Source organism: Hibiscus syriacus, unplaced genomic scaffold (assembly GCF_006381635.1).
Source record: "Hibiscus syriacus cultivar Baekdansim isolate YM2019G1 unplaced genomic scaffold, ASM638163v2 tig00000002_pilon, whole genome shotgun sequence".
NCBI classification, from domain to species: domain Eukaryota; kingdom Viridiplantae; phylum Streptophyta; class Magnoliopsida; order Malvales; family Malvaceae; genus Hibiscus; species Hibiscus syriacus.
This window is the reverse complement of record NW_024061752.1, coordinates 1,779,664-1,807,043: the sequence shown is the minus strand read 5'-3', so window position 1 is coordinate 1,807,043 and position 27,380 is coordinate 1,779,664. Positions and strand designations below refer to the sequence as shown.

Below are 27,380 nucleotides of genomic sequence, written 5' to 3'. Positions count from 1 at the left end.
AATGATGATTCGAAAGAAATAAGGGCTTTTTTTTATCTTACTTAAGTAGGGGAGAGAATTTATCTCTCGAGAGAATATAAGAAAAATTCTTCCGAGTATCGTTATTATTTAATATTTTGTCATCTAAATTAAAAAAATTATCATTGACTGGTATTTTTATATCTATTTTTCATGTTTTTATTTAAATAAAAAATAATAAATTACTATAAAGATTAATTATTTATTGATGTATACATTAATTATATAATTTATATTTTTGAACATAACAAAACAATATTAAAGTATGACTTTGTTTATGTTGTTAGTCATGTTCTTTTTCCTCTCTTTTTTTCACCTTTGGCCGCTTCCTTTTAGACAAATTATAGTACAAGAAATCAATCACCCACCCCACCCTAAAAATCAATCAAAGCAATTTCTCATTTTAAGAGAAAAAGAATATTTCTGTTTGGTTGAGATTACTTGGAGTTTATTTGTGGATGCATTAGGAATTAGTTGTGAAATTAGTTATGGAGAAGGATAAGAGAAAAAGGAGTGAAAAGGAACGGAAAGCGGGAGTGATAATGGAGGCAAAGAGGAGGAAGAAGAAGGCAACAAAAGAGGAAGAGGAAGAAGCCGCCGCCGGTGAGGAAGAGGTGGAGGAGTTTTTCGCCATATTGAGAAGGATGAAGGCGGTGGTTAAATATTTCAACGAAGGCAGCGGAGCCGAAGGAAAAGGGTGGAGGGCTGCAGCGGTTGAGGCTGAGAAAACCGTTATGGCAGACGTCGCCAAGGAAGTTATCGATAACAATAACAACAATAATAGAAGGGAAGGCATTGCGGAGAGCGGCGTTTTGGACTTGAACGAAGTGCCAGAGGAGGAGGAGGAACCGATCAGCAGCTGATCTTGACTACCGCTGCCAAAAGGAAGAGGTTTGAATTCCACATATTATGTAGAATAAGCATAAAAAATAGAAACCGATTTTCTTCACCTCTGCCACAGCCCACAAGTGGATGAACTGATATTTGTTTTATTACTAAAAAATAGAACAATCCTGATTTAGTTTTATTATTAAAATTTAAAAGAAATAAAAATTAGTATGTTTTTTGTATTACGTCAAGTAAATAAATTCTGTCGGTTGTGTCTTTCAAACTCAAAAGTGTAATCGATGAAGTATGATTATCATCCTACATTATTTATTGATGAAATAAAAAAAATATCTTTATAAAGCATGTCCGTCTTTTAAGGTTATTCTTTTATCACATGTTTCTTTATTTGTAATTTAAATCAAATTCAAATCGTTTGGTTCATGCTAAAAGCCTAGAATATCCTCTGCAATCTCTTATGCTAAAGTCCGATACTTTTAAAGATAACAATAATCTCTTTAGTTATTAAGATAATTTGGTTCATGCAAAAGAAAAATTATCTTTAAAAAACTAAAAGCAATATTTTTTTGGTTAGAAACGGAAAAGCATAAAAATTATTGCAAGGTAAAGCTTCTAGGGAATGAGACCCTCTCATATCCGCATCTAGAAGTCAATGAAACGAAATCAAATGCAATGTCATTTGTGGATCTAAAGAGAAATGAAATTATCGTGATGGATTTTGAACTGGTTTTTCTTATGAAATTGATGCATAACGAGGAGTTTATGTGACGAAACCAAACGCGATGTCAATTCAAATTTTTATATGAAAAATCATAACTTACAAACATGACTTTTAAAAGCTATAATGATCTACTCCTATCGAATGAATACGTAAGATCAATGGTGCGATAACGAGTTCATTTAGACAATCAAATATTTTTGTCTTCACGCCATAGTTACATGCTCATACATCCACGTTTGATTATAGTGTACATGTGGATAGGGTATACGAGCTTTCGTATATCTTCATAGTATATAAGCATGAATTTACCACAACACTATTAAATGATTCATTATTTGTGGATCTGAAATATGGCCTGATATTAAAATATAATTAAAAATATACGTTGATTTCATAATCCCACTTGTAAAATCATAATTATATTTAAACCAATGTTTAGACACACATGCTAATTAGGGGTGTGCAAAACCCGATCCGACCTATCCGATCCGTTGATCCGATCCGAAAATTCGGATATCCGATCCGTTTTTCAATTTTCGGATAGTTCGGATCGGGTATCCGAATTTTTTTTCGGATTATCGGATCGGATACGGATCGGTAAAAAATCATTTTCGGATTATCCGAAAACCCGAAAAAAATTAGGGCTATTTTCTTCAAGTTTATATCCATTCCTCTCTGATTTGTTGGACTATGGGGAGTTTATTAAGACGCTCATGCCCAGGGTGTTAAGGTTGTCATGGCAACTGATTTGTTGGCATTGACAATGCTGAAGTCCCAAGGTGAACTTGGAGCAGACATAGTTGTTGGCTCAACACAGAGGTTCGGAGTGCCGATGGGGTACGGTGGTCCTCATGCTGTGTTTTTAGCTACTTCCCAAGAGTACAAGAGGTTGCTGCCTGGGCAAGTTATCGGTGTCAGTGTTGATTCATCACGGAAGCCTGCTTTTCATATGGTTATGCAAACCAGGGAGCAACATATTCTTAGGGACAAAGCTGCTAGTAACATCTGCACAGCTCAAGTAAGATATTTGTTTGTTTTCCTATAGGAACTGTTACATAGAGATTTAGGGAGCTCTTAAAGTTCCAAGCTTCAAAACTTGTAAAGGGTGCAAACTTCTTGTTAGGATAATGTTGACAATACATATTCCTCTTTTCTTGCCTGGTCTGTTTTCCTTTCGTCATAGCTAATAGTGTTTCGATTGGGCATTTGTTGTGCGTAAACTGTTTGACAAAATGCTTGAATGAGCCTAACGAATATAAAACATGAACCAATAAAAAAAATTCAAAACCCAAACCCAATATGAAATAGCAAGTATATAAGTTATAACCCAAACCCTTCCATCACTATTTGTCGAATGCATTACACGTGATTTATTTTTTCACAAACAGATAAAAGAAAAATATAAAAAAGGTAAATTATGCATTTAGTACCTAAACTATCAGTTTTGATCTATTTTAGTACTTTAAACTTTCAAAAAAATTCAAAATAATACCTAAAGCTTAGATTTTGTTTAATTTTTAGTACCAAAACTTAAGTGTTGAAAAAATTGAAAGTTTAGGTACCAAAACACATTTAGTACATAAAACATACTTAAGTTTTTTTTTTTAAATGATAGTTTAGGTATTAAATTTTTTAACGATTGGTACTAAAATGAAACAAAAACTAAACGTTATGTATGATTTTGAAAAAATTGAAAGTTTAGATACTAAAATGGACTAAAACTAATAATTTATGTACTAAATGCATAATTTACTCTATAAAAAACATACAAGACATTTTTAGACCTGGCAAAGTTGATTCATACCCGATTATCCGAACTGATTTACCTGATCCAAGACTAGATATAGATCCAAATATGATGACTCAAAATTGATCTGAAACCCAAAATAAACCGAATCAAACTGTAACCAACCCGAATTTTGGTTGAAATGAAAGCAACCCGAACCAAAATCAATCCTAATTTAATTTACCCATATCCAATCCGAACCGAAAGCAACCCGAACCAAAATCAACCTGAACCGAAAGCAACCCAAATTTAATTTACCCATATCCGATCCGAACCGAACTTCAACCCAATTTTAACCCGATAATCAAGTCAAAATAAATGAATAATTTATTATTATTATTATTATTTTGATAAATAGTAAAATAGTAAAATGATGCACATTTTATTCTCATTTTGTATTATACTACTATTAACCATTAGTCTATCACATTTAGTAATAGTTGAATGGTTCAATATAACATTTTTTTCATTTAAAAGATCCTCTTTGTATTTGATCCAATAACTTTTAAATTATTTAAAAATTATTTATATCAATATTTATTCAAATATAATTATTATATTATTTTTTAAAATTCAATAACTATTATATTTATAATTAAACATCTAACATCTAATTAAACATTTTAATTGAGAATAAAATTTATATTTTATAATTTAATTCTTCGTCAAATAGGTTGCCCCCACAAACTTTTTAGGTTAGATCAATATGACATTCAAGTCACAAAATCTAATGCCTTATAGGTTTGGGTCAAATTGTCATCCATAAATGATAGTGTTATTTAAAACATCGAGTGTTGAAAGTTGAAAATGAACTTAAATAATAAAATTGACAAACAAAAATATATTTTTTATTATAAGACTATATCAATAATTTTATATATACTTGATTGGACTAATAATTAACTCAACCCAAATTGACCCGAAAATATAAATAATGGCCCAAACTGAGACTGTTCAATACGATATTGATCCGATCCAAAAATTAATCGGTGTGATATTGACCCTACCCGAAAATTAACCGATCCGATATTCGGCCCAACCTGACTTATCTATTACCCGAATTAAAATTGAACCCAAAATAACCCGATCATACCTGAATACTATCCGAATCAAATCTCAAACCGAAATAACCTGAATGATCCGTTTGCCACCTCTAACACTTTTAAACGTGTTACTCTTAACTCATTAAACCCGCACAAACTCTAAAAACTTTACGTACACATATACATATGAATGAACGAACACTAAAACTTATATAAAAAATAACTAATTTAATTTCTTACAAAGAGATTATATATTTGAGAGAAATTAAATAATATTTAAATTACAATGAAGGAAAAAAATTCGATTCACCAACCACCGTCCACCTCAAGCAACTCTAATAGAAGGACATGAGTTATTTATGGGATTTTAGAATTGGCAAAGGGGAAAGGGAAATTGATTCCTTGAAAGTGAAGGAAGAACACAAGAAAGGTGTGAATACATTAAGTTGTTGGAAGTCTTAGTCGTTTCTAACACCATCTCCATCTAAACCATTCACGAGGCTTCCATTGTGCTTCAAGGAGAGAGAGTGTGTGAAGGAAATAATACGTATTTTAATTATTCAATTCAACTTTGAATTACTTCATATTTTAAGAAATCTCATTTCTTTTAAATTTTACATTACTAAGCAGTCCGAAAATTGCCACGTGAATTTAACTCAATTGATAGAAACTCCGTTTTTATAGTTAAATCGTTACTATTATAGGATGAATGTCTAATTGTCGAAATCATAAAAATAACAATTTAACAATGAAAGCTCAAACACATTTTCAGTTCCTAAGGCTTGAACATAAATCCTCTAAAAATAACAAATTTCTTTTAACCACTGAAATAGTTAGATTTGTGTCGATAACTTACCTTTTTATATAACAGAAAAAAAAGATCAAAACATGGTGTTAAAGGGACTACTAAAACAAAAATAGATTGTCAATAACATAAAATTATATACGATGAGCGGTTGATCAATGGGAGGGATCAATAATATTATTTGTAAGGTAAATTTAGAATTATACATAAACTTTGATAAAATATTATCTTATACTTAAACTTTGATTTAATTTATACATGTTATTAGATTTCTTAAATAACTAGTAGTATTTTGTACACAATCTTATTTAACTTGGATTTTATGAAATTTGGTCGGTTGGTGCTGTTTATTTATTCTTTCGTATTTTTTTACGTTATAGATTTTAGACTCAACAAAAACACTCTTTTTATCTAGAGTCTCCTTCTCCTGTAGATATGATTTAGATTAGATCTAAAATTTCTCTATATATATGTGTGAATAATTGAATATTTATGATTGTTTTGTCAATTCTTATGTTAGAACAAAATGGTGGTCGGTAAACTTTAATTCATGATTCAAAAGATGTACAGAATAACGATGTACATCAATCCGTTTGCTAGCGGTGTCGTCGACACGTTAATCCTCACATCCATTGTTAATTAACATGTCGCTCTCATTATGTTCACATGTTCGAACTTTAGCACAATTTATTTTAAATATTTTTTTATCGATTATTAATTGATTTAATGAAATAAAATATTATTTTAAAACAAAATTAAAGACTTTAAATTATTGTATGTTATAAATATAACCAATTAGATTAGCATAATCATAATCGTAATGTGTTTATATAAGAAATAAATATTTAAATATATTTTTTTCTTGTGTGTCAAGGTTATTTTTATCACAATCAAACCAAACCAAATGAATAAATTAAAAATAAACAAAATCAATTAAATAAATTGAAAATCGATGATTTGATTAGTTCAACCATTAACATTTATTTAAAAATGAAAAAAAATAATGAAAAAAAAAATCGAGTTATGAGTTAGCCTTTTTACATAATTGAAATGTGTTTATGTTTGAGTCTTATCATTCATAAATTTTTATTTTTGTGTTTATTAATTCAAGTTACACTATATGAAGAAATTATTTTATGATCTATTTTTATCTTGTCATTTATGGTCCTACTCATTAAAACCTATTATCTCATTATTTTTATCCACTTTTAAATGAAAAAATTAAATAATAATAATAATAATATATAAAAAATTGTATAAATAATAATAATGATTCATCCATACAAATGATGAGATACAAATATTTCAAATGAATGAATCTTATTGATAAGAATTATTTATAAAAATATGAGAATGATTCATAGAATAACTTTTATGCAATATAAATTCACATTTTTATAATTTAGGTATCAGTATATTATGAGTTTTTTATCCAAATATTTTTTTATTTTAATATCTATTTTCATTATTCTTCTGAATTGGTATTTTTTTCTCTTACATAAAATAAAATCACTTTTTATAAGATGTTTTTTTTTTCAAAAGACGCTTTTGTAAGACACGTATTTTATTGATATGACCCAAATCGATCAATTCGAAGCTGTATTAAAATGAAAGAAAAAATATTATACAAAATTTATCATTTTATTTATTAAATTTATTGATTTGTATAGAATATTGATTAATTTTAATTATTTATATTGATTGAAATCATAGTTATATTCTTAAAATAAAATATTTAAATTAGTCATTTGATAACCTCACCTGCCCCTAACGTGAATCCCACCACGAACCACAACAATGGGACATGACTGACATTTAAACTTAATTCTATTCGATTCGTTCCGAAATAAACTACCAGCTATCCTAATTCATATCACCCGTTATGTGACCTTATCATGTACCTTCTACTTTCACGTACGACGTGTGATTATAAAATACCCTAAACTTGGAGAAATTAGTTTACCAGGCCGTTATATTATGGTGTTGATAAAAAGATATTTATTTATTTTATTTTTTATTTAAAATTAGATACTAATTCTATAAATATTTTAATTTAGGATGTTTATTTTCTCTCGTAAAAACGCCTTAAAATGGTCATCAAATGAAATAAATAAATAACTGCAAGAAAAACAAGCGAAGCCCACTCTCCTCCTTATTCGGTTAGGGCCCACGCAACGGACTTCAAACATAAAAGTCTTATATTTAAATTTAGTTAAATTAACAGAAAAAAAATAAATTTTGAAAAAGGAAAAAACAGCAACTGAGAGAAGAAGAAGAGACGGATAAAGAAAGGCAACCCTTACCTTTTTCGCCTGCGCTCTGCACGCGCCTCTCTTTATCTTTCAATTCAATTTAAAGATTTGTTTTTTCTTTTTCTAATTTTATATTTTAAAAGATTTGTTAAAAAAAGATAAAATCAAAATATCCCCATGTTTGAAACTACTATATAATACCCATTCCATATCCTTTTTCTTCCCACTCAAAATATTTTCCCGCATTTTCTCTCTCACACGTACTTTACACTTCCCTCGCTTTTTGGTGTCTTCTTTTTAATTTTCACGCTACCCAAACGGTCTCAATAAACCAAACTAGATTCAATAGTGAGGTTGTTTCTGTAATAATGGCGGTAGAGGATAACAACGGCAACAAGAGAGCCCGGGTAGAGTATGAGGATTTTGAGTCGGAGGCTAGCTTGGTCCCTAATTCAAAGCTCGCTCGAGTCGACTCTGGAAATACAGGCTCATGCTCACCTGTCGTTACTTACGTGGAGCCGGACCCTGATGTCGGGGACATTCAGTCGCCGGAGGCAAAGCGTATCCCGGAGGAGTTACTTAGAATCCTGGACGATTCCGATCCGGTCATTGAACCTGACCCAGAGATTCACGGACTGGACTTGGTTATCAAAAGCTTCGAAGAAGAGATCCTGGTCCCCACTCCAGATCCGACTCCGGTGACGCAATCGGATTCCGGTGAGTCCCTGTCGGATCTAGGGTTTCTTTTACAAGATTCGGGAGATGAGCTGGATTTACCGTTGGATTTTTCGTGTGTTGAAGAGGAGCGGAAATCTGGGACCGCTGATGTGGAAGTAGGTGGAGGGCCTGGAGCTTCTGGATTTGTGGAAACGACGGGGTATGCGTTTCCGTTCCCGAGTTACGAATCGTTCGAGCTCGGAGTCGGCGGTGAGTCGGATATCAATAGCGTCGATGATGATAATAATAATAATAATAGCCATAGTAAAAGCGGTGATTTTGTGGCGTTGGGAGGGTTATTCGATACAGCAGCGGATATTTCGGAGTTGACGTGGCGGCCTGAATCGCTTTCCGCTTTGTAGATAAAGAGAGATTTGGGTTCCGAATCTTTTGCTCTCTTTTTGTAGATTTGGATAATTATATAAATGAGATCAGAAATTGGGTTGAAAGGTTGGTTTTATAATAGGTATTTATAATATATAATTTGAATTAATTAATTAAAATTAATTCATGATAGATTGAGTATTAGTAATAATATTTTTAAAAAATAAACTTTAATAAATAATTTATTTATATTTTTAAAATTTATTAGGGTAAAGTACACATGATCCCTTAATAGAGTGATCTTTTATTCAATAGTTCTACTATTAAAAATTATAAAATCATATTTTGATTATATGATGTTGTTTTGTTGAGTTTTTTAACTATTAAAAGTTATAAAATAATAACATGAAATATTATGTCGTTGAGTCAATACTCGAAATATTATGTCGTTGAGCCAATGATAAACCTAAAATTTCATGTTAGGGTACGTAATTATAAAAATTTAAGCATAAGAGAACTTATAAAATTTTAAAGGATTTTAATAGAAAATATAAAGAAAATTTCTTAAATATATAAGAATTTGAAATTTTTAAGGTGCGACTGCCCATCCACTCCTCTATATCAATCCCTACATCAAGCCAATGTTTAAAAGTAATGATGTTGGCCAATAGACATCATTAGTATATAATTTTAATTAAATCCAGTTAGTAGGTTAACATTCAGCTCAGATAGTCTTCAATTTTTAACAGAAAATGACGGAGAATATATGAAAAATCAGATGATCATTTTATAACTTTTAATAGTCGAGAAACTCAACAAAGTAACACGCTATAGTCAAATGATCATTTGTATATTTTATCTAATTTGTTAATTAAATTTAAAAAGTTATATATATATATATATATATATATATATATATATATATATATATATATTTAGAACGAAGAGGTTATTTACAAACTGTAGTTTTAACATGTCATCTCCTATGGTCAGAAGCAGTGGTATGCTGATATTTACTTATTTGGAGAATTTGCCAAAATAACGTTGTCATCTATTTGTTTGAGCGCCATATTTAATTATTTATCAATCAGACTGCATATTTATTGTCTTCTCGTCAAATGTATTTTACCTGTTCAATCGGCCTTTTTTTTAAGAGTTTTTCACATCTTTGACTAAAATATTTCTCGGATACTCCTTCATTAACACGCCGTTTACAGTGTCAACTACCCACTTCATATTCATCTCCACAATTAATTTCGTCACACCCAACGACTTTGCTAGCTTAAGTTATTGTCTAACTCTCATATATTTCTATAATAAAAATGATTTTAATAATTTTTTTCAGGTTATAATGAAAAAGAAAAAATTTACTAAACGATGGTAGATCTCGTTCACGGATTTCCGTTCTGTTTTTCTTCACTCTTCCACTTCATTCCTTTTCCCTTTCAACCTTCTCTGATCTACAAGCAAACTTCCGTGAGATCGCAAATCAACGTCGGCGACTTTGAATTTAAACCATTCAAGCACCGATGAAAATGGGCTCCGAATGTCGTAATCGATTCGTCATGAAGCTAGTAAATCAAGCTCTCGAAAGCAAAGCCGTAAAGGTAGATCGAGGCCGCATCGCGTTGGATCTGGCAACCTTACTTCAGTTTCTCGATCTCGAACATGAGTTTAACGATGCGAATTAGTCCCTCCATTTTTATAAGAGATGAGCGTTGCTCTAGCATTTTTCTTCAAAAACGTAGTTAATTTTGTAGACACTTTTACTTTAGCAATATCTATTTAGTTTTTTTTATAGAAAAATATCAAATCAATATTATTTATAGTTTATAGTTTTAATTTTAATTGATATATAAGTTTTCCACATTAAGTAACAATCAAGCTTAAACATTAATTAAAATTTATTATTGATATAATTTTATTTATATCGTAATAAATTTTAATTATTAAAGAGGAGTATAATAATTTTATTTATGTGTATACTCCTCCGATTATTAGTATTAAAATTTTAATATATATATATATATTTGGTTGCCTTCAGGTTTCAAGGTTTCGCCTTTGACTAATTCGAACCGGCCCACGTCGCATACTTGACTTTGGTGGATAAGTCTCCCAACAGAGATTTTCTACATACACAATGACACAAACTCGAGACTTTGTTTAAGCGAAAGCAAGTTGCTTACCACATGAACCAACCCTTGTTATACTCGTATATTATTATATCAAAATCTTAAATAAAATTTTAATATATATGTATATATATTATTAAATAACTTGGAGTTGTACTCATATACTAATACGTTTAGTTATTATATCGAAATCTTAAATACATTTAACATAAAAATATCATATTCGTTTTAATCAAATGCATATAATATTATTTTTATTAATGTATAATTAAATATTGATATTAAAATAATTCAATTTGAATATAAATTAATAATTTTATATATGTATCAACATAAAATTAGGGACCAAATTGAAAACGTTGGCCATTGTCAGAGTATAAAATGCAATTTCCGCTTTTTTTGGCCAAGTATAATCATGGTGTCTTTCGGCTCCTACGATGGACGGTTGAAATAGAATTTGAACGAGATTCGGTCAGGCCGCCTCTACGGGCCCCCGTAGTGGGTACTTATATTCGTAGTTTCTTAGATCACTTACCAAACTTATCAACGGCGTCGTTCCTTCCATCAAAACCAACGTTCTTGGCCTCGTCTCTTACTATTGAAAACAGATATTATCGAAGGAGGGATGGGGCAGGGCCGACCCAATACATGTGCCACATGGGCGACGGCCCAGGGCAACATGTTAAGGGGCAGTTTTCTAGGACATAATTTCACGCTTCCTCCTCCATTAAGAAGCCCAAACGCTTTGAGATTAAAAAGTGGAGCGCTGTTGTCTTCTGGGCTTGGGGTACCAATCCCTAACCCTAATTTACTTCCTTTTTTTGCTTTTTTTTCTATTTTAAAATCAATTTACTTTTTTAATGTTGATTTGTTTGATTGATGCATATATTGTTGTGGATAATTGTGCGATTTGCAAGAATCACATCATGGATCTCTATGGGTCTTTCTATCTTGAGTTTATTTTTCAAGTTCTTTTATTCTTTCATTCGATTTATGATTATTTTTCTTTTGATTTTGGTAAATTCTAATTGGTTACGTGAAATTGGGTTTTCAGGTATTGAATGCCAAGCAAACCAAGCCAGCGCCACCAGTGAGGAATGCACTGTTGCTTGGGGTATTGTTTATCTTTTTTCTACTCCTTCAAACCGTAGACTTACTGAAGTACACTGCATTATAATGTATTGGGCATGCTCATTTGTTGGGGATTACGCTATGATGTGCGTGTTCCGATATCTTGATGTTCGATTCAGGAATTATTTACTCGGGATAAGTGCTACTGTTATTTGATGCAAGTATATTTTGTTAAGTAGCGCGATGTTTCTGTCTTGGGGTAGAAAAGAACAAATTATTCGTAAATTCTGATGAAATTATGGTGATTTCATCGTTTAAAGAGAGGTTGAGTGTTGAAGAGGAAAAATTATGCTCAAACCGTTAATGTTTTATTAGAAAATATCGGCAAATGTATCATTTAAGATGTTAATGGTGGTGAATCAATTAAGTTGATAGGGAGCTATTCGAATTTGCTCATAATGCTTTGCCATTGGTAATTTCCTCCTAATGGCATCAAATACATTGTTTTGTGGGTTCTATTGATTTGCTGAATGGCATTTGGTGTTTATGCATTTCTAAGTTAAATGCCAGATTATTTTTATACTAAAGCTATCTGAATAGTTTCTTCGTTTTGGTTTGAACTAGAAGTAAATATGAACTGTATTGGTTGCTCTTCGTTCGATGGTTACATGTTGTTTGCGAGAATTGTTGGTCCCTACACTTTATTTGTTTCTAATGTAAATAAAATTCCATGACTAAAGTACTAAACCAATTAGAGTACCGAAGAAATTACTTGTTAAATTTAACTTGTTCCTTTAATTCTCATGAAGTTTGGAGACACTAATAAAGCATGTGGGTGATAACATTAAGAACAGGACAGCCTTCTTTAACATCAAAATTTAACATGTCATAACGAAGATATTGTTTTAAGTGATATTTGTAGTCTTGTAGATTTTGGTTTGTATTAGTATTGATATTGTTTGACTATAATTTCTATTACATTTTTTATAAAAAAAATTATTTATGTTTTGTCTATTATACGGTACAAATATAGGGGTATAAAATTATTATCTCGCTCGGTATTAAAATTTATTGGACCGACGCTGGGTGGGTGATTTTATCCTACAGTGATTCACATAAGAAGTTTCTGGTACTCAATGGCTGCAAAGCTGGGCTCGTTTAGACACTATCTTCTAGAGAAAAGGGATAAAACAAAAGGGTATTCAGTGTTGGGATTAACCAACGAAGAAGGAGAAGAACGACGATGGGGGTGGTTTTCTTATAGATTCATAAACGAAATAGTGAACGGGTTGTTAAAGGAAGTTCGACATGTTGCAGGTCAGGCATGACAGATGGGAAAATCCGATCCCAGAAAGTATTTCTCTGCCAAGATGGTCTTGCCTTGGCGGTTATTTCCTTACTTATTTTCTTGAAAGAACCCATGAAGGATCTCAGTAGTACTCTGTTGGGCTATTCTCACCGTTGTCGTAGTATTTGTGTTCAGTATAGGTAATTTGTTTTTTTTAATAGTTTTCTTATTTGGTCATTCAGATAATTTATTAATTCAACTGTTCATCTTGCTGCATGTGTTTGATTGCATTTTATTTAAGAGTCTTATTTCCTCTTTGGGGTCCACTTTAGATGTTTGATCGAACTTTAGCTTTTATTCATTTGTTTTTAATTCTTAAAACTGAAAGCAGAATCATGTTTTTGCTTCGTTTTTTATTGTTATAACGTGTTCGTTTTTTTGGCTGTGTTTGGAGGGTCATATTTTCATATCCATGTCCAAATACGAGTGTCGGTAGGCTCTTGGAAGAAATCTGGTCCATGGAGGGTCATATATGTTTGTTTTCTGAATCTTATGGGGTGCCACAATGTTGTAGCTTTATTTGATTATCTGTAGTTCTTTTGTTATTTTTCTTTTTTGTCATTATTTCGTTTCCTGTTTATAATTATCCTGAATAGCACAAAGAAAAATACGTTCTGTTCTCTTTACATCCTTTGGTGCCCTTTTTTTCCTGCAGGAGCAACTCTTAGCAAAGGATTTAACCGTGGGTTGGGGACATTATCGGCTGGAGGGCTTGCTCTTGCTATGGCAGAATTGTCGGAGTTGGCTGGAAAATATGAAGAAGTTGTTGTCATTAGCATCTTTATTATAGGTACGGTTTTGTGGTCTTGATTTCTTATCTCAAGTAGTATATTATTTTTTACTAGTCTCTTTAAGAGTTGCTGATATGTTTTCTCTTTGTATGCCCTCGGTTGCCAGGATTCTTTTCAACTTATGCAAAACTATACCCGACGATGAAGCCTTATGAGTATGGATTCCGAGTATTATTTTGACGTATTGTTTCATAATAGTATCTGGGTATAGGACAGGGGGGCTTCATCCATACAGCCGTGACACGGTTTTTGTTGATCGCACTCGGTGCCGGTGTTTTTTAGTATTAATGAATGCATTTACCCAATCTGGGCTGGTGAGGATCGACACAAATTGGTTGCCAAAAAATTCTCAAGTGTGGCGAATTCCTTAGAATGTTAGTGTGCACCTAATGTCTGCTAATTCATTTATCTCATCAATATTCGAAACTAATGCCGTGTTTATGCTTGTCTCCTTCCACTTTTGATTAGGATGTGTTAAAGAGTACCTTAACTGTGTCGAATATGAAAGGGTCCCTTCGAAAATTCTTACTTTCGAAACTTCCGATAATCCTGTTTACAGTGGCTATAGATCAGCTGTAGAAGCTTCGAGTCAAAAGGAAGCTCTGGTAATTATGTCGTGTTTATGTTACATCTTCCACTAAATTTATGAAATGATGGTATTCTAATCTTCATTCTCTTCCTTTGTCCTTTGTTTTCCTATGCGAAGTTGGGTTTTGCCATCTGGGAGCCTCCCCATGGTCCTTACAGGTCACTTCGTTATCCCTTCGTTATCCCTGGAAGAATTATGCCAAACTAACTGGAGCGTTGAGACATTGTGCATTCATGGTCATGGTGTTACATGGTTGTATACATTCAGAAATACAGGTAGATATATTCATGGTCCTTGCTTTCTGCATGCTTTGTTGTTCTATAGCGTATGGCACTAGTATCCTGGGTTATCGTTTTCTCTCGAAATGTGCTATACGATTGCTACTGCCGCTTGTCTTTTTGTTTACGCAAGATATGGGATGCTGTCGTCCTTAATTTCGAATCTGAATAATTTCCATATAGGCTCCACTAGAACGGAGACAAGTATTTTATCATGAACTTCAGAGGGTAGGTGCTGCAGGTGCTCGTGTATTGCGTGAGCTCGGGAACAAAGTTAAAAAGATGGAGAAGTTAGGCCCTAATGACATGCTATTGGAAGTACACGAGGCTGCAGAGGATCTACAACACAAAATTGACCGAAAATCCTACCTTCTCGTCAATGCCGATAGTTGGGAAATCGGAACCGACCATATAGTCCAGCAGAGCCTCAAGACTTATTGAACATGGATGATGAAGAACACAAAGTCCTGGGTTATAAGTCCCTCAGTGAAGCTGTACTTTATCTCAGATCGGTTACGATACCAAATAGTTGGGATGGCCTGCTTAACAATGTCGGTGTCACCCCCACCGTCCCTCCTCCGGATGCAACCTCTAACGACTTCAAGAAGCAGATATCATGGCCTGCAGCCTATTCGTTTACTGCTGATGCATTGCTGCCTTTAGGAGAGTCGAAAACATACGAGAATGCAAGTGCATTGTCACTGGCAACATTCACGGCTGCAAAACGTCGTCGACTCTTTTTTAGATTTGAGTGAGAAAGCCAACTTTAAGGAACCCAGTGAGCCTAACGGTACCAGCAGCAGCAAGAGAGCTCATCGGCCTTTGGTCTAGACTGTTTAGATTCGTCTGAATAGAGGATTAGAGATCAACATCTGGGCCTCAACAAGCTTTTTATCGAACAATGTAAATAGACTGTATATATAGATTTAAATATTTTTTTATTATTTAGTCAAACCATACATTCATTCTTAAAATCTTATCCTTAAGTTTGACCATATCCTTTAACTTGACTTTAAGATCATAATTTCGTTCGAAATCAACTCAAGATGCATAGATATTATGTAATTTCAATTGTTAATCTGTTTGTACTTTACGACGATTGATTTTGGTCATGATTATATGAATTTATTAATTGTATTAATTAATTCTAATTATGATTATAATTATAATCGTGATTTTAATTTTTAAATAAGAAAATATAATATTAATCAAATCAAGTTTAGCCAACAATCCTAAAAAAAATGGATAAAGCTTTTCATTGACTATCCTCTCCTCAAAAGAATGTATCTTCTCCAATTTTTAATGCTCAAAGAGGTCGGAGTCCGTTTTGACAAATAAACCGTTCTAAATTAAAAAATCCCGTGGAGTAACAAGGGTTTAATATAGTAAAGCTCCCTATATTATTTTCTAATTTAAAGTTTATTCCTATACTTCTTGCAAAATTTGGTTTTGATACTATTTGATTTGAAAATTTTGGGCTTCCTCTCTGATTTGTCTATAAAAAGATAAAATATTTTTAGTCTTCTACGTTTATAATCTTTAAGAAATTATAAATGTAAAAATCGTATTATTTAAATAGTAATATTTTATTCAATTTTTTTTTTATGTTTTTATAATTACTAAATGTAGCAATCAACAATAAAATTAAATAAAGTTAAGAAAGAAAACACAATTTTCAAATAAAAAAGTATAAGACTCAATTTTGCAAAAAAGAACAAAAAGGGAGAAAGTTAGTGATTAAATTTTTTTTTTAAATGATACGAGGACATGTTACAATTTAAACAAAAAGTTATGGTCAAAAATATCTCTCGTATGTGAAGATAATTACATAGATATAAAACACAGAAAGCCCTGATTGTTTACAGATCAATCGCTTTGTCGCTCTCTTTACCCGCTTATACATATCAGATCCAGCTTCGAGCAAATCCTCAACTCTAACCTCCAAAGGTACCATTTTTCTTTTTAACTGTAAGGAAATGTTATCTCAGAATTATAGATCTCCTCTCTGCCGGTCTTCGGCTTTAGTCGATTCAAGTTACAAATATTTTGCACGTCTTTTTCGAATTGTTTATAGATTAGATCACTTTTTATTAGCATTTATTACCGTCTCTTTTAATCCATATCTGTTATAGCTTAGGGTTTGGTTAATTCCTATACTCTTCTCCCTAACAAGGAGGAGGAAAGGTTAAATACTTGTTCAGATTTAACTGTGATTTCTATTTTTGTTTTCTATTTTCAAAATTTCGAGGTCTGAATTAGAATCGGATGATTATTTGAGTTTATTTGTATTTTTACAGGTGTAAGATCTTTTGAGTTAACATGGCAATGATTGATGAGCCTTTATATCCGATTGCGGTGTTGATCGATGAGTTAAAGAATGAAGACATTCAGCTTCGTTTGAACTCGATCCGTAAGCTCTCTACGATTGCACGTGCACTTGGGGAAGAAAGGACTCGGAAGGAATTGATCCCGTTTCTTAGTGAGAACAACGATGACGATGATGAAGTTCTCCTTGCTATGGCAGAAGAATTGGGAGTTTTCATTCCTTATGTTGGAGGCGTGGAATATGCTAATGTTTTGCTGCCTCCGTTGGAGACTCTGTGCATTGTTGAGGAAACGTGTGTGAGGGATAAGGCTGTCGAGTCGTTGTGTAGAATTGGTGCCCAGATGAGGGAGCAGGACTTGGTTGAGTTCTTTATTCCAATGTTGAAGGTTGGTTTCTGCTTTATATGCTTTTTCTTTTCTAATCTGAAGCAAAGTGTTTATATAATTGAGAAATAATATGATCATTTCTAAGCCTAGTGACCATTTAACGATGCTATACTTAATATGTACTAAAAATTGTTTTTAGCGGTAAATGCACTAACCTTGATATAATTTTACCTCACTAATAACTGGGTTGTCCACAACATGCAGAGACTGGCTGCTGGTGAGTGGTTTACAGCTCGAGTTTCCTCTTGTGGATTGTTTCATATTACATACCCAAGTGCTCCAGAGGCTCTGAAAACTGAATTAAGAACAATATACAGTCAGCTTTGCCAAGATGACATGCCCATGGTTAGGAGATCTGCTGCAACAAATCTTGGAAAATTTGCTGCTACTGTAGAGGCACCTCATTTAAAGGTGGACATTATGTCTATGTTCAATGATTTGACACGGGATGGTATGTAGATTGCCTAGTTTATCTTTCTCGCTTCACTATGACCACTTGTTTTGCTGATAATTCTTTGTCGAATATATGCTTTAAAGTACTTTAAAAGGGATAAAAGAGCAGGATAAGTGATTTGAGTTAAACAGTCCTGGTTAGAAATCATAAGGGGAGTGTTAGTACCTTATGGTTTTCTTCCTTTTAGAGGGGATGGATTTAAGTTCAAACTTGAAGATGCAGAATTGGGTTTGGGAATTTTCAACTTCATCCTTTATCTTTGCTGATATATGCTCTAAGTACTTTAAAGGGACAAAGCAGGATAAGTGATTTGAGTTAAAAATTCCTGGTTTCAAATCATGAAGGGAGTCGTAGTATGTGAACACCTTGTGTTCTTCCTTTTAGAGGGATGGTTAAAGTGAAACATGAAGGCGGAATTGGAAAAGGTTGTATGGTGTGTCTTTCTGATTCTAGCCTTTCTTTTCGTATTGAAAATTTCGTTGCTTTTGGAAATTTTCAACTTCGTCCTTTTTATCTTTTTCCTTTTATTCTGACATTCAGAAATATGCTTATGAGCAAGAGTCATGGACATTGGACAGCTACTCCCCAAAAATGGTCAACAGATTTGAACTGTTCTTACCTAGATCCCATTTTTCCCTGTTCCAATCTTTTCAAAAAGATATACCAAAGGATCTGTGGAAATTATCTAGTGTTTCATGTATAAAGCATAACTAAGGCTGATAATGCACTTTATGGAATTTTAACCTTATTTTATAAATGAAAGAATAAATGGCTCCCTTATCTCTCCGACCATTTGTTAATATTTATGCCTTTTATTCTTCATATTTAGTTCATAATTTGTAACAGAGTTTGAAATCCTTATTTGCTCCAATTTCTTGTCCCTGCAGATCAAGATTCTGTGCGATTACTAGCTGTTGAGGTTGTGCAGCTCTTGGAAAGTTGTGAACCCCAAGATTGCATGCTCACATTCTCCCATAATAGTTAGTTTCTCACAGGTAGACCATGTATTATGAATAATTTTTCACAAAATGTTTGATTCACTCTGCTAGACATTGAGTAACCTCTAAGCTTAAGTTTTGGTTTATTTGTTCATTTGGTGAACCTATCTTGTATAGGTGTTTGATGCAAAAAAATTTCATGTTTTCTAGTTAATTTTAAAGCATTTTTTTCTTGCTTATCGAAGGATATGCGATGGACATTATTGTTCTTTTAATTATCCCCCCAACATTCTCTCCCTTTTCCCATTCTTAAATATGGTTTATAGTTTTGAGTTATTTTTAATGGTATTACTATTGTTTCCAGGACAAGTCTTGGCGTGTCCGATACTGGTTGCCAATCAGTTGTATACCTATGTGAAGCTGTTGGTCCTGAGCCCACTAGGTAACATCTATAATCATGTGGCATGAACTGTTAATTTTCTGCTGTCCTGACTAGGTTTCAAATCGCGGTCGCGTTTTCGTCATTTCGGGTTTACCGTGATTGTGGCCGTCGCGGGCTATCGGATGCTATTGCGGTGTAGCGGGTAACTCGGACGGCGGCGAAACCGTTATATCGTGGACGAAATCGCTTTTTTCGGAACGTGTTTTGAAACCCTGGTCCTGACATCTTCTGTTACGCCTGCTTTCTGCGTTTTCCTTCTTCCATTCACCTTGATTTCTATTGATGAATTTACATGTTTGCTCTCTATTCAATTAGAATCTATAGAATCGGCATAGGTTAGTTATCATGCTTTGGCCTTACACAACTGATTATTTAAATTAGTTTTAATGAACTTTGTTTTTTAAATGTGCATATCAACTATCATGAAATTATATTGCAAGGCTTACATGTTTAGGTCGGACCTAGTACCTGCGTATGTTCGCCTACTTCGTGATAATGAAGCTGAAGTAAGGATAGCTGCTGCTGGAAAGTAACCAAGTTTTGCCGAATTCTGAATTCAGAATTAGCAATTCAGAACATTCTTCCTTGTGTCAAGGTAAAAATGCTTAGTTAGTGGTCTAGTTTTTCCATTTTTGCTTTGTTCTGATTTAGTTAGTGTCACCTTCTGTAGGAACTATCAACAGATTCATCCCAGCATGTTCGTTCTGCTTTAGCTTCAGTTATGGAATGGCGCCCATTTAGGGAAGGTAAAAACACTGTCCTTTTTTTGTGCTCAGATAATCCACCTCTATGAAATTCATTTTTGGACATACTGTAGGTTTCATGATGTTTTCTGGTATGTTTTCACTCTATACGTGCAATAATGTTATCTCATTTGATGGTTCTAGGATGCAACCATAGAGCAATTGCTTCCTATATTTCTTTCTCTTTTGAAAGATGAATTTCCAGATGTCCGCTGAATATCATTAGCAAGCTTGATCAAGTCAACCAGGTGGGACACAATTAAGATTTTATTAATAACAGTTTCATCAGATTTTTTCGAACTGTTAGCTTGGCACTGGTTTGGGTTGAATGGTTCTTATATTTTCTACGTTTGACTGAGAAGTGAAAGGAAACCTGTTACTATTAACAGCCAAGCTAGAGAAAATACCGTGTGGTACTCTTCTATCTGGTCGTGATAACTTAGAAGTTACTTATATGACCATAGTGATTATTGAGGGATTAGATTGTCAACATTTAAACATTTTAAAATGTATCAAAATAACATCCTTTCAGATCAATTAGCTAAATAAGGCCATAACTTGTGTGTATGTATCTTCCTGCTTGCATAATTGTCAATTTATCAATCTAAAATGATTTTGATGGAAATTTTCTTCATTGCCCGTCACCCTCCTAAATAAAGTTTTGGATATCTAGTTGATACCAAGTTCCTGCTAATGGTGTGTTATGAATTAATATTCTTGGTATAAGTGAGAGCACCGAGGCTGCAAAACCTAGGATCTTCAACCAACCTTACCACCTGAGCCAAACCGGTGTGACATCGTGTCATTGATTATAATAATATTTGACTGGCACTAGCCAACAGTTTCGTTATTTCTTGGCTTGATATTTTAATCATTTGTTTTTGCGGGGTAGTTGGAAGTGCTACTTACTGGGGGCAAGTTGGTGAAAATCTCTCTCATATATTCAAATACCTCATATTGTTAATATGCCCATCATTGCAGGTAATTGGAATTGATTTGCTTTCCCAGTCCTTATTGCCTGCAATTGTGGAACTTGCGGAAGATAGGCACTGGAGGGTTCGGCTTGCAATAATAGAATACATACCTTTATTGGCAAGCCAGTTGGGTGTTGGCTTTTTGATGACAAACTTGGTGCACTCTGCATGCAATGGTTAAAAGATAAGGTGCAAAGCCGAGTTTATGAGCTTGTTTCTTTACGATTCTATTTCTCTTTCAGTGTCTCTACTCTCTGACAAGATAGTAGATTACCAATATTAACTCGGAACTTAATATTGTAATATCATTACAAAGAAAATTTGCTAATTTCTCTGACCAAGATAGTAGAGATAACCAATATTAACTCGAATTAATATTGTAATATCATTACAAAAGAAAATTTGCTAATTTTATAGGTTTATTCCATCCGTGATGCTGCTGCTAATAATGTGAAGCGCCTGGCAGAAGAATTTGGTCCAGAGTGGGCATTACAGCACATAGTCCACAGGTCAGTCTGCTTATGCGAACCTTCTCTTTTTAACAAGTCTATACGAGCAAGAGAAAGGGAGATACCTGAAGATGATGCTGGGTTTTGTTGACAGGTTTTGGACATGATAAACAACCCACATTATTTATATCGGATGACCATTCTACATGCGATTTCACTACTTGCCCCTGTTATGGGCGCAGAAATTACTTGTTCAAACCTTCTCCCCGTGGTTATTAATGCTTCAAAAGATAGGTAATGCTGATATAACTTTGATTTGAAACTATTAATCCTAATTCTTCAGATTTTAGTTATGAGACCAAAACTATCACAGGGTACCAAACATCAAATTTAACGTGGCCAAGGTGCTGCAGTCGCTTATCCCTATTGTCGATCAATCTGTAAGTACATTATTTTCGTTTTAATAATTGTCATGTGGCAGAATTTGAGTGTTTATATCATAACTGTCAGGTGGTGGAGAAGACGATCCAACCATGTTAGTTGAGCTGAGCGAGGATCCGGATGTTGATGTCAGGTTTTTCGCTACCAAGCCTACAAAGTGATCAGCTCACCATGATGTCTAGCTAGAACCCTAGATTAATTACATCCCTTTTTTATGTTGACCTTGTGTTTTGTTTTTATTTTTTTCCTTTTGTTAATTGTAATTTTTTAAACCTTTTTAAAACTCAAACTCAGTTGCAATTAGATAATTTTACTCTTCTATCAAACAATCTCATGGTGTTTTTTATTAGATGTCGAGAGAGTTCCAGTATAGGCCTAGTCAGCGGATTCGATATCGAGAGCCTTACAGTATAGAAGGCCTCCCCTAGTCAATGGAAGGGGATCCTGGTCATCAGCAAGTCTCCAATGGCAGTGGGTAGCTTGTGAACGACCGAAGCAGCGGAGGAACAGGCCTTGAAGGTTGTTTGAAGAGATCGGCTTTCTTCTTGTCCGAATGACCAGATTGGTCAAGGAAAATTCTAGTGCTTGTAAAGGAGGACCGAAACACAGCAGAAAACGAGACAAGCGTTCCGATCAATATTCAATAGTGGCAAGATGGGTCTGGGGGCCAAGCGATCGTCTTTCTCCACCACCGTGGGCAACTGAAAAAACTAAACTATATTAGGTTTATAAATGCTAGTAACCGAGTTTTTAATTTTCATTCAATAATAAATAGATTGGAAAAATCTTAATTAGATTACCAAACAAGAAAGTAACATAAAATGATATGATTTCTATAAATAATAATAATTAACATAAAATATAGCTTATTGTAACAAAAAACATAAAATAAGTTTTGTAGACACTCGTTTTGTCCGGTTTATGGGAAATCACTTGCAACCCAAACCAGTTGGAGGCCTAGTTCAAGTCCAAAGATCCAGCAGAGTAACTTCCATTTCACGTGAGAATCCCTTGGAAAATAAAGATGGTTATGAGGAGTTAATAAGCATAAAGTGAAGTGGTGAATAACGGGGTCCATGATCAAGGGAAAAAACGGAAAAATGGAAGTTTTTTATTGGAATTAACCACCAGACACGGGGGAGATATCAGCAGGGAACTGAGAGTAACAAAGGGGGGCTCTCCATTTTTTTTTGTTGGTTTTACTTTTGACAGAAAATAGGAAACTGGAAAAAGAACATTGTTGGATTTAACTTTTTTTTTGGAGATCAAAGGAACAAAATTCATTGGTCTTTTCAAAGAACCAAAGCAATTCCTTCTTCATATCACATCCATTTTTCAGCAAATATAAAACGCAAATCTCAGGAGCATTAATCATCATTCGGAAACCATTCGCGTCGACACCATAAAATCAGATTGGGACAAGGGATTCGACCTTCAATTTTTCGAGAAGCAATACGCAAGAAGAAGGTATTCCATTTTCAATCTTTAATCCTTTTTTAGCTATAGTTTTTTCTCATTTGGAATTAAAAAAATTGGAAGAGATTAGTATTTACCTAAGACAATCGCATTTCTTGTAAAATATCCACAATGCTTAGACGAAACCTTCGTCACCGAGGATTGAAGAAATCTGTGCAGCGAGAAAAGGGATTATCTTATTTTTTTATGCGTGTTTTTAGTAAACGAATAGTTTGAAGAATGAGAGGGGTCCTGGTTTTGTCGAAGAAGAGAGGCAGTGAGAGATGAAGAAGAAAGAGTGAACAGCTGGGGTCTAGCAAATTAACTTAGGTTATATGTTATAATTTAGGATAAATTAGGTCCTAGTCCCCAATTTAGGCGCACTTCTGTTTAACAAATTACTTATTATTATTTTTATTTAGTTAAATAGTAAAGTTTTTGGTTAAATTAGGATTAGTCATTGTAATAGTTTGGGTTAATTAACCTTTTAGTCACTGTATTATTTAGGGTAATTATTCTGGGGTCCTCGAAATTTAGGTGCATTCTTTTAAAGAAGTTTCTTTATTTGTTTTAATTTTCTGATCTTTTTTTCCGAATGTATAGGCATTATTTATGTAATTTTTTTAGCTGAGTTGAATAGGATAAATCTTATATCAGACCCTGTTATTTATGTGTATTTATATTTAGGTCATTGATTTAGTATTTCGTGTTTAGGTCACTGATTCATTCCTGATTTATAAATTTAATTTTATGTACATTTAATTTTAGTCACTACATTTATGTATATATACTTTTTAAAATTTTAGTTTAGCATGTTATGTCTTTGTTTTTATATTTGAGTCATATTTGTAAATTGTATGTTAATAGGCATAGTTTATAATTTGTAATTAAAATATACGTACATAATTTTTGTATATCACATTGTATGTTATTTTTTAATTTTGTTTAATTAATTTTGGATGACATATTTTTGCATAATTCACATGATAGCCTCATTTGCATAACTCGATATCACATAATTAGATTAAGGGTAATATCCTTTTAATTTAAAATTGTTGAAGTGGGCAGTCATAACTGATTTGAGGTCCGCTTTAATGATTTTAAAATAAAAGTGTATCCCGAAAGTGAAACCAAAAAAATTGATTCGTCACCTAAAATTTGGGAACGAGAGAAAAAGAAATGTTCGTTTATTTAAATATATCGAGAAAAGGTTGTTATATCTTTAAGATCTGGTCTCGATATTTGTAAATAATCGAACATTCTTTATCTTTCTAAAACGACTTGGTAATTTTAATTTAATTTGTTCGAGTGTTTTTGAATGTTTTTAAATTTACGTCATTATTTTATGGGATCAAAAATCAAATAAAGTTCGAATTTGTAAAATTCAATGCAAATACGTTAATTAATCGTTTAGGTACCGATTTAGGGCGTTGTGGGGTGCTAATCCTTCCCCATACGTAACCGACTCCCGAATTCATTTTTTGGTAACGCGGACCTCAATTTGTTGTTTTAATTAAAATTAATTTTTATTTAAAATGACAAAACGTTTTTGGGTGTCCAATCACACCCTAATCAAAGATTAGTGGCGACTCTTTGAACCGTATTTTTTCGATCGTAAAGAAATCCAAAATTTTTCGAAACGAGAGATTTTTAAATCGCATTTATTTTAAATTAAAAATCAATGAAATAGGTAAATTAAAAATTAATGTGATTTTTTAAAATATCACTTTTTCACCTTTCTGAAAAAATCGTTCGACAAGTTTATCATTTACGCAAATTGGTTCCGAGTGCTACAATTTGTATTTATTATCCATTTTGATGATTCAGCGGAAGAAATATTCAAAGCTTGTACAGTGGCATGTGGACGCTTTTCCCTCGTGAATTTCATTTTTGGGTAAACTACTCTTTTCATCACTCAACTTTTACTATATTCCTGTTTTGGTCTTTAAACTTATATAGATATTAATTTAACCATTCAACTTTGAATTATTGCATTTTCGGGTGTTAAATAAAAAACAACTGGATAGTGATTGTGATCTAGTGTTACATCAAGACTTTGTCATGATTAATTCGGATCAATATGTGTCGCACATTTAATTTTAGTGACTGACTGTGTCACTTAAACCAACCTGTTAGTAAATAACTAGTATATTAACCGATTTTTATCCGTTCCATTTTTTGATTTTAAAAATGGGCATTTCTCCTTCATCTAAGAAGAGATACGAAGAAGAGCAGCAACACCAACAGCACTAAGACAACTCGGGCAACTGAGTCGGATTGCTCAACTGCTCCAATTCTCAGTCCTAAACGTCGCCGCAATAGTTCGCCCGAGTTCGACTCATTCACAACTGAATCTATGATTCTCATAATAGCAAGACTTGTCACCAGGTACTTTGTTTAGCTTGATTTTTTTAAACCATATTTTTTGTTTAATTGAAAAAAAATTAATGTGTTTAACATTTGGAGTAAAATGATTGCAGTGTAGACAAAAAACCACGGATTTTGCATCACCATGCAAGAGAAAGATCAACGATAAGCAATGTATCATCCATTTTTGTCACAAATGCCTCTTGAACAGGTTTTTTCTGCCATTTCCCATTAAGCTATTTACTTTTTGGAAACATTCTCAGACTTGCTGGATCTTACAAATTCCATTGTTTTTTTTTAAAATTTCTATCAGATATGGAGAAAAGGCTGAGGAGATGGATTTGTTAAGTGATTGGACTTGTCCGAGATGTAGAGGAATTTGCAACTGTAGTTTCTGCATGTGAGCCATGTGTTTATGTAAAATTGATTGCAAATATTTGCTTATTATTTATATTTATTTGGGTAATTAAAATGGGAAAATTTTGATCTTGTAGGAAGAAGCGAGGTCATCACTCATCAGCCTACTGGCATCCTCGTACTGCAGAGAAGGCGAATGGGTTTACCTCAGTCTCAGATATGCTGCATCTTAGGGAATCTGAAAGATCAGGTTCCCAAGAGACCAACGATGCGGCTGTATTGTCCAAAAAAGCAAAAAGCTGCAGATAAGGTTTGATTGGAATTTTTCGTCTGTTTTATTGCCATTTAAATCCTTGGGTATGTTTAGATGTATTTGTTTTCTGAGAGAATGATCATTGAGGATGAATACAAATTCTGTTTAATTAGGGGATTCTACTTATAGATATAGGTTCATTTACTGGTTAAGAACTTTATAAAATGAACGAGTGTTCACTAACATTTTCTAACAGGAATCTGGAATAGAAAAAACTGGCAATAGCGAAAAGGAAAGTAGTTATAAAGGGTCAAACGGTTCAATACAAGCCGATGATAAAAGGGCTGCAACTAGAAATACCAAGTTGAAAAGACTGAGAAGCAGGAATAGTGAGAAAATCGTCCCCGAAGGCAATGATGCTGCTGATTTCTCAACCCAAAGATTAATCCCAGAAAGTGTAAAATTTCCAATGAGGCTTTGTCCGAAGGAGAAGTGATTTCTGACATGAATACTGCCATCCAACTAATTGACATGAAGGTCCCTAAGAAGTGTAATCATCGAGAAGATGAAATGCTAAACAATGCAGACCCCATAGCAATGAACTAGCCAATTAGTAAGTTTCCAAATCCTAAGATGACAAATGTAGAAATAAAAAATGAGGCTTCTGTTGACGATATCATACTGCCTCAAGGCACATTACTAAACTGTATTAATGGCATTGACTTGCCTTCTGAGGATGTCGGCCATGCCTTGTAATTTTTAGAATTTGTGAAGCTTTTGGAGAGGTAAACTTTTTATCTGTTTGTTTAGCATAAATCCTAATTGGTTAAATTATGCTTATTTCCGAGGTTTTTATCTGATTTATTGGTTGATTTTAGGTTCTCAATATGAAGAAAGGACAATCTCAGCAGTTACTTAGCGAGTTATTTATCGGAAAAAGCAAACACAAACAAAATACATTATCCTTTGACTGTGCAGTTTCATATTCAACTGCTTTCCATGATTCAAAAGGATTTGGGAAAAGAGTATGCATGCTTAAATTGCATGGTCATAAACATTCAGTTCCTTCTTTTA

At 33.2% G+C, this 27,380-nt stretch overlaps 1 long non-coding RNA gene and 2 pseudogenes across 1 annotated transcript; all 3 read left to right on the top strand.

Moving 5' to 3' along the window:
* Nucleotides 1–12,804: 12,804 nt before the first annotated feature.
* Nucleotides 12,805–15,661, top strand: LOC120214134 (annotated as a pseudogene).
* Nucleotides 15,662–16,585: 924 nt separating this feature from the next.
* LOC120214029 lies at nt 16,586–22,223 on the top strand (annotated as a pseudogene).
* Nucleotides 22,224–25,681: 3,458 nt separating this feature from the next.
* LOC120116966 lies at nt 25,682–26,592 on the top strand. Its single transcript, XR_005515611.1, has 5 exons — nt 25,682–25,717; nt 25,810–25,907; nt 26,010–26,096; nt 26,191–26,363; nt 26,563–26,592. It is a non-coding gene; the product is annotated as an uncharacterized LOC120116966 (long non-coding RNA).
* Nucleotides 26,593–27,380: the final 788 nt, after the last annotated feature.